The following is a 7,800-nucleotide window of genomic DNA, read 5'->3' as shown; positions in this document are numbered from 1 at the left end:
CACTATTAGAATTAAATATTAAATTAATTAAAATTAGATAAAATGAAAAATTCAGCCCCTCCATTACATGGAATTCAATAGTCACATGTCTATGTATTAACACAGATATAGAACATCATCAGAAGAGTAAGATAAACATTTTCAGTAAATTCTGACATCAGTGCTTCTCGTGGCCTTCCAATAATCCTGTGTTGAATAGTTGAATAAATCCTCTACTCTCTATACCTGCTCAAGCACCTGCTGCTCCTTCTGTAATGCTCATCAGGCTTCTGAATATTTACACACCATCCTTCATCTCCATTAAGCTGTGAGCTCAGTGAAGGCAAGCACTGTGTCTCATTTATAATTGTATCCCCAGCATCCAGCCTGATGCCTAGAATATGGTTATATTCTGCAATAAATATTTGTTGGATGGATGGATGAATGGACGGAGGAATGGATGGATGAATCCTAACTTTTTTATATACCACTCATGGAACAAAAAGCTGGTTCCTTGGGGTGAGTGTACGGGCTAAATGAAATAGCGTTAAGTAAAGTACCTGCGCGTGTCTGACACATAATAGGTATTCAAATACTACTTCCTCTCTCACTCTCTGCTTAATAGAAACCTTGGGTCACTTGGATCCACAAGTCACAGAGACTTCTGGTCAAGCCAACAATTTCCCTGGGTCTCAGCTGTTGTGCTTCCTTCCCTTTGATCACAAGCTTGGCTTAAGTTATTAACTACAAGGGAAAAAGATCAGAGTTCAGCTCTGCTATTTGGCACTAAGGCAGCAGTTCTCCAAGGGAACAAAGTACTAAGTCAGAGCGGTTAGCTTCATAATTCATTCTAGAAATCTCTTCCAGACTAAAATTCTGGCCTTTTACCAACCATCCACTTCATTCAGCCTTCTCTTCTCCTATCAGAATTCTGAATACAAAACGGTGCCAGAAATTAAGTGTCAACACCATTCCCAGAGATTCCTAGACATAAATGAGCACTGCAGGGGCAATGGCAGGAGAAGTTTGGAACGAATAGTACTTCAGGATGAGCATTTGAAGTCTTTTTCTTTGTCTTTGCTCCCTGCTTTCAACTCTCCCCCTAAATGCTACCTTTGTGGGTTTTTTAAGAAGTAGAGACAATGGCAAATGTTGGTTTAGCTTCGAGGCAGTTAATGGAAAGGCCAGTTCTAAGATGGACAGGACAAAAAAGGGAAAGGAAAAGACCCTGAGTGTTTTCCAGGGTGGTTCTAAGTATTATGGACCACGTTGTGGAAAAACTCTTAGCCATCTGCTAACGGATATTTGTAAAAGAGGAGACTGTGCTAAATAATAAAATGTTGGGTTGTCCTTTGCAGAAAGTTAATAAAAAGAAGGAAGTGAAAGACTGCTCATTATTTTTAATGACCATGCTTTCCAGCAGAGTGCCTGTGTCTCCCTGCCTTTACTTTCTGCCTTCCTTCAGTTCATTACAACACACTAAACTACTCCTTAGAATGATAGCTTTGTTCTAAAGCTCAGAGTTCATTAAGAGGCACACAGGCCCCAGGCTGACCGGTTGTTAATCACAGGTCCAGTGCCAAGGTGATGATGCAAAGATGAGCCCAGGACATTGTCCATGGAACAGTCACCAGCCATGACTGCCCTGGATTTCCTTCAGAGCAAGTCCTCATCGTTTCAGGGATTTGGCTCTCAAATGCTGCATTGTACTTGGTGGGTGATGTAAGTTTCAGCCATCCATAAAAGCAGTTGTTACCAAAATAGTTCCTCTCATTTTGGTAAACCAGGACACACTATGGTGTGGTTAGAAGTAGTCTTGGTTTTTAAGAATTCCGCATAGATGTAAATTTATACCACACTTGCTGTTCGAGTTCTATTAGCTCCCCATACACCATTCCAATGCATAAACTTGATGTTGTACACTTAGATTAAGTAGTTTTCTGTGCTAATATCTTGGCTATCAACTGCCTGAGACCCCCCCCCCCCCACATAAATTAGGGAAATATGGAGAATAAATTCAGTAGCAGTGAGATAGGGGGAAAAAAGTAATCTTTTATTTCACCACCATGCTAAAAGAAGGTAAACTCTTCAATCTAGGCACATATATGTTTCATGAAGCAGTAAAATAAGGTAAGCCAATAAGTAATACAAATAAAGATACCTGCACACAGAAAGAAGGGATGAAAAGTCTAGCTCTAAGCTCTGTATTAGGCGTACCTGCTGTCTTTGTTAGATTTTTTTTTTTAACTGTGTTTCTTTTTCCAAATAAGGGCTAAATTGACTCTGCTTTGGAAAGCCCTTTGAACTTTGTATTCACAAGTCCTTGTGTTTTGAAAAAGAGATAGGCACTCTGGAGAGTGCCTGAGATGGGTAAGTGACACCAGGCTCTTGAATTGTGGGACTGGAACAGGAAATGGGGCAGCAGCATTTTCTCTGAACTGAATAGGACTTAGTCCCCCTGACATTCTTCAGGCAAAATGATCAGACTTACTTATAGATTCAAGAATTGGAGTGACACTCTGCCTGGTTTACTTGCGTTTCCATGTGAGCATATGTGTTTTTTTAAACAAAATAAATGGATCTTTTTGCCAAAAAAGTATTCAGGCACCGTATCCTTAAAAAAGACTTGCTAGAAATAAACTATATGTTTATTCATTAGCTGTCAAGCACTTCTGGGCACAGTACCCACACACACATGCTGTTTAATGTGGAGTTTAATAACATTTACATAGAACTGAGCTGAGGACTATCTTGGTGGTGAAAAATCCATACTGACAAAGCATGCTGTTTTGTTTGTCTTCGTCCAGAAGGGGAAAGGTTTGACTAAAGTTGCCCTGTTTTATCTAAGCACCACCATGCTATTGATTAACAATGATAACAATAACAATAATAATAATAATGCACTTTATTGTCATGCTAGGAACGAAGAATGAAGACAGCCAGTCAATTTGAAAGAAAAATGAACATATTTTAGTTTTCTCCAAAGTCCATCAGAGATTTAGTTGGAGCTATTTTTACCTTCTCCCCAAGTGATTTAACTTTTTTGTCTCTTGACAACAATCTAGTGTTGTTTGATCTATACCATTTGAAAGAGAGAAGGTTGATAAGTGGCTGAGCAGAAAGTGATTTAGGAAAGAAGGAGCTCATTGGATTGCTGGAGAAGCAACAAAATGAACAAAGAAAAGAAAGGAAATGTTCTGTTCTGTCATCGATGGAGCTAATATTGCGTGGAGGGAGTTACCAGTTATTTCCCCAAGGCCAGGGCTGCTCAACTTGACTTATTATTAGAATCCATAGGAAAACCATCAAACCTGGCTGGGACAACACGTTCGAAGAACTGGTGGTGTGAGAGGGGTAGGGATGGCTCCATGGAACGTGAGGAACAACGGGACATCACCTAGAGTGGGGGGAAGTGAAGAAATACCATTTGGGGCCACTAATTGTTAATCACATTGAGAGTTCATCTACTCTATTCAGGATTACAAATTGAGATGCTTCACTGCGTTCCCATTTCAGGACGGTAGGCTTTCCTGAGCCTTGTGGGTATAGGTCTATAATTTTCTAAGCATATGCATGAACACAAGTGTGTCTTTGCATGCATGGGGGAGAGCAACAGAGGAGAGGGAAGAATGGAGAAGCAAACTGTTTCTATTGCATAAATCTCTGCTTGGAATTGTAGCATTTAAACAGATAAAAATTATTAACAGGAGATTGGAATGCATCGTCCTCTGAAAAACTCGGTTTGCTCATATATAAGAGGCAGTATTAACTGACACATGGCTTAGTTATGAACATCAAATGAGAGGATATATGTAAAGCATACTTTAATATATATACAGGAGCAAATAAATATTTCTTTTTCACCTCTCCAGCCTGAGACCTTTCCCGATAGCCATCCCCATTTGCAACCTATCCAGGACAGAATGAACGAGAAAGTAATCTACAGTAAGCTACTGAATGGGAGAACTCACTGTTTACTCTTTCTGTAATATAGAAAGAAATATAGAAATAGGGTTGGGGGGGTAAAATAATGGAGGTATTTAGCAGATTATTGGTTCTCAATTTAGTTTTCTATCCATTCCACTCTGATTATTTTGGATGCCCTAAGGTAGCACAATAGGGACACATTACTACAGTGATAAACCCAGATTTGGACTAAAATTAACTTTTAAACACTTCTACCTCTTTCATCTTTTTTTCTTATCAAGACTATTGAGCTCATTAGCTTAGAGTACCAACATGAAAAAGAATTCCAAAAAACATATAATGTCATTGGAAGCCTTGGGGAAATACTCTAATTTGCTTTCCAGATAAATTTTAAAAATAGGTATCCGAGAATTATTGCTCAATTATAATAAAATTCCTATGAAATTGCATGCTCTATGTTAATCAGCATGAGCTCATTTTGGCCCACCTGTTATTACAGTGAACACCACAGTGTTGCGGTGAAGGGTCAGACAAGACAGAAACAGAGGATGTAGGTAACCAGGAAGCCAAGACCCAGAGCAGAGAAGCTAAAGACAACAATGGATCTCCACTGAGAAAAAGGAGGGAGGCTGGGGGGTTGTGCAATAAAACTTCTTTGTACTTTAAAGTTTCACTTCCTGAAAATGTTGCAATACCATCGCCATCTCCAAAAGAGTCAAGTTCTAGGCTTGGTAGGGAAGGAGTAAATGGAAATTGCAGAAAGATCATTTTCTTCCCAGAACAATATAAAAAAATTTGGCTGCCTTTTCTGGCAGAGAAATGTTGAATTATATTTCTTTTTCATATAATATATGGATTCTCTATGAGATAAGTGTCTAGGGAAATGAACCAACATCCTTTCCCACCCTTACAAGTTGTCAGATTATTTTGTTTTGCAAATTTGAATTTGCTAGAAGTTATCCATTGAGATGGGCCAAGCAGAGGAAATCAAAATGTGTACCACACACAGTCATAATCAGCTCAACATAACCAATTTCTCGTGGACCCCAGATTGTCATTTTCCAAATCTCATCTGTCAACACTCAAAACAACTTGAGATTATTTGGTTTAATTTTATCCGATAAACAGTATCAGGTAGGATAGCATCTTGAAGAGAGTTCTTTGGTGATGATGGGGGGAAGCTTCACCCAGAGAGGAATAATGTTAAATTCCCAGTCAGATTGAACCCATGGAAGAGGATATTTGATCTACTGGATGAAAGAAACAGAACTGGATCCTGGTTCATTTTTTTTTTTCTTAAGAGCTCCAGGTTTCTGCATGCTTTCTGCCAGTTTTTTACAATATCATCTGAAGCTCATTTCCAAGTGGTTATCCGTATCCTAACATCAGATAATTCTATATTATTTGCAGTATTGGTCCATTGCTATTGTAGAAATGATTTGTTAACTTTTTCTGTATATACTGCCTATAAATTTTATATTGAAATGCTCCCCACAAAGCTCCCTACATAAATAGATAATCTCTGAGTTACTCTATCAATAGTGTTGTAAGATCGATCAGTAAAGTACCTTTCTATTAATAACTAACCATTAATTAAAAGGTACATTAATGGAAGACCTGTGACTTGAAATCTTGGAACAGTTAATCCATGAGTTATATCATAAAAGTTCTTCTGCAGTTTGATTAATCACTGTAACCCTTTAGAAACACGTCTGCCATATCACTGGATCTTAATAAATATGAGTAGAATGAATGGATACACTGATGAGAGCTTATCAGTACAATAACTTTATTTAAAATGCTGTTTGGTGAATTACCAACCCAATTTATAAGTGTGTTTTCATACAAAAATGAATTACATTTGGGTACTGTCCTGATGATCTTACAATTTAATTGGCGAGCAAAGACATAAATGGATAAACAATAAAACCACCAGATGCAAGTTGGCATTAGAGGAAGACCAAGGATAAGTGCTATGAGAGCTCAGAAGAGTGAGATGATGCTCTGCTAAGAGAATCGAGAAATCCCCTGTGAGGATGTGGTGTTTGGGCGGAGCCCTGAAAGGGTAGCTCGGTGGGGTGAGATGAGCTAAGGTATGGCAAAGACACTGGAACTGGACCGCTGAGGTCAAACCCTAGCTCCATCCAGTGGAGTTCGCCATATGCACTGATGAACTTATTTAACAACCTGGGTAAAATGGCGATGATGACGGATTCTGCTTTCTAGGGTAGTTGTGAAGATAACCCATCACTATGTGGATCTTCCCGATAACGGCACAAGAGCAGGTTCACCTCTCCTACTGGTGATCTCACTCTCACCATAATTGGAAAGCTTTCTCTTTGAAGTGGAATATTGAAATGACTCAGGTAACACCACTAGCAGCATATTCTAGAAGGAAATGAACGTCCTGCCATCTTTGAACCTTGCCAATGGCTACTATGGTCAGCTCCTGAAGGACTCTCTTCTTCAACGTAGTGTAAAGAGATCTGATCCTCGGCAGGATTTTCTATAACCTGCTGGAAGTCATCACAACATTCGCAGTGGTAGTAGCGCTACGATACCTCATTTGGCAACGGGCGTAATTGACGAGAGTGTAAAACCAGGGGGTAGGGGCCGGGGTGGGAGTTGAGAGGGGTCTAGATTCTTAGATTTAGAAACATGTGCTGCACTTTCAGAAAACCTCTCCAATAAATACAATTTCCCTTCATGCCTTCAGAAAATATGTTTCATAGGATGTAAAGAATTTATGGTGAAAACTATTTCATCTGAGGCTCTAGGAGGCAATAAGCAGCACCCGATGTTCTTTTCACTTACTCAAAACTTCCAAGGAACTGCTGTTGAAATGACTTCATTCTTTTTTTTTTTTTTAAAGATTTTATTTATTTATTTGACAGAGAGAGAGATCACAAGTAGGCAGAGAGGCAGGCAGAGAGAGAGGAGGAAGCAGGCTCCCCGCAGAGCAGAGAGCCCAATGCGGGGCTCGATCCCAGGACCCTGAGATCATGACCTGAGCCGAAGGCAGTGGCTTAATCCACTGAGCCACCTAGGCGCCCCGAAATGACTTCATTCTTGAAAGTGCAGCAGAGCATTCCTCATTACCCTCACTGAGTGTAGAATGAATGTCAGTCCTGGTCACTGAGTTTCTTCTGATCTAAGATCCTTTTATCCTGAAATCTGTACCCCAAGTCGGCCTTCCATACCAGGCACAAAGACCTTTGTATGTTTTGTCCACTTCACTGACTTCTTGGGGAAGACAGTAGGGCTATAGCAATGGGAAGTAAATATTCTTTCAAAAGTAATAGCACCATAGCATGTCTTTTTGTGCAGCTTCATGACTGAGCAGCAATATAAAAAATAACTGGCTCCAAACAACCAGCTTATTTGTTGCTTTTCTTCGGTTGTTAAAAAAAAAAGGTGAAAATCGGAATATGACTGTTTATAGGTTTAACATCCTGGGAAATTAGAACTCACTTACTGTGCAATCGTTTCAGTGAAAGGGAAAATTAAACTCGTTTTTTTTTTAAGGATTTTATTTATCTATTTGACAGACAGAAATCACAAGTAGGCAGAGAGGCAGGCAGAGAGAGGAGGAAGCAGGCTCCATGCTGAGCAGAGAGCGCGATATGAGGCTCGATCCCAGGACCCCTGGACCACGATCCGAGCCAAAGGCAGAGGCTTTAACCCACTGAGCCACCCAGGCGCCCCAAAAATTAAACTCATTTTAAAAGCCAGGTTAACTTGAATTCAGCATAGCCCCCGAGACTTAAAGAAAAATGAAAACTGGTGCCAGTGTTGTCTAATAAAGGCTAGCGTTTTACCTTCTCATAAAAAAATGTGTTTACTTTAAAATTCATTTTCTTCCAATAAGTTTCACTCTTCTTCATGGAAGATGTC

Source organism: Meles meles, chromosome 7, assembly GCF_922984935.1.
Source record: "Meles meles chromosome 7, mMelMel3.1 paternal haplotype, whole genome shotgun sequence".
Lineage (NCBI taxonomy): Eukaryota > Metazoa > Chordata > Mammalia > Carnivora > Mustelidae > Meles > Meles meles.
This window is presented reverse-complemented; position numbering follows the sequence as displayed.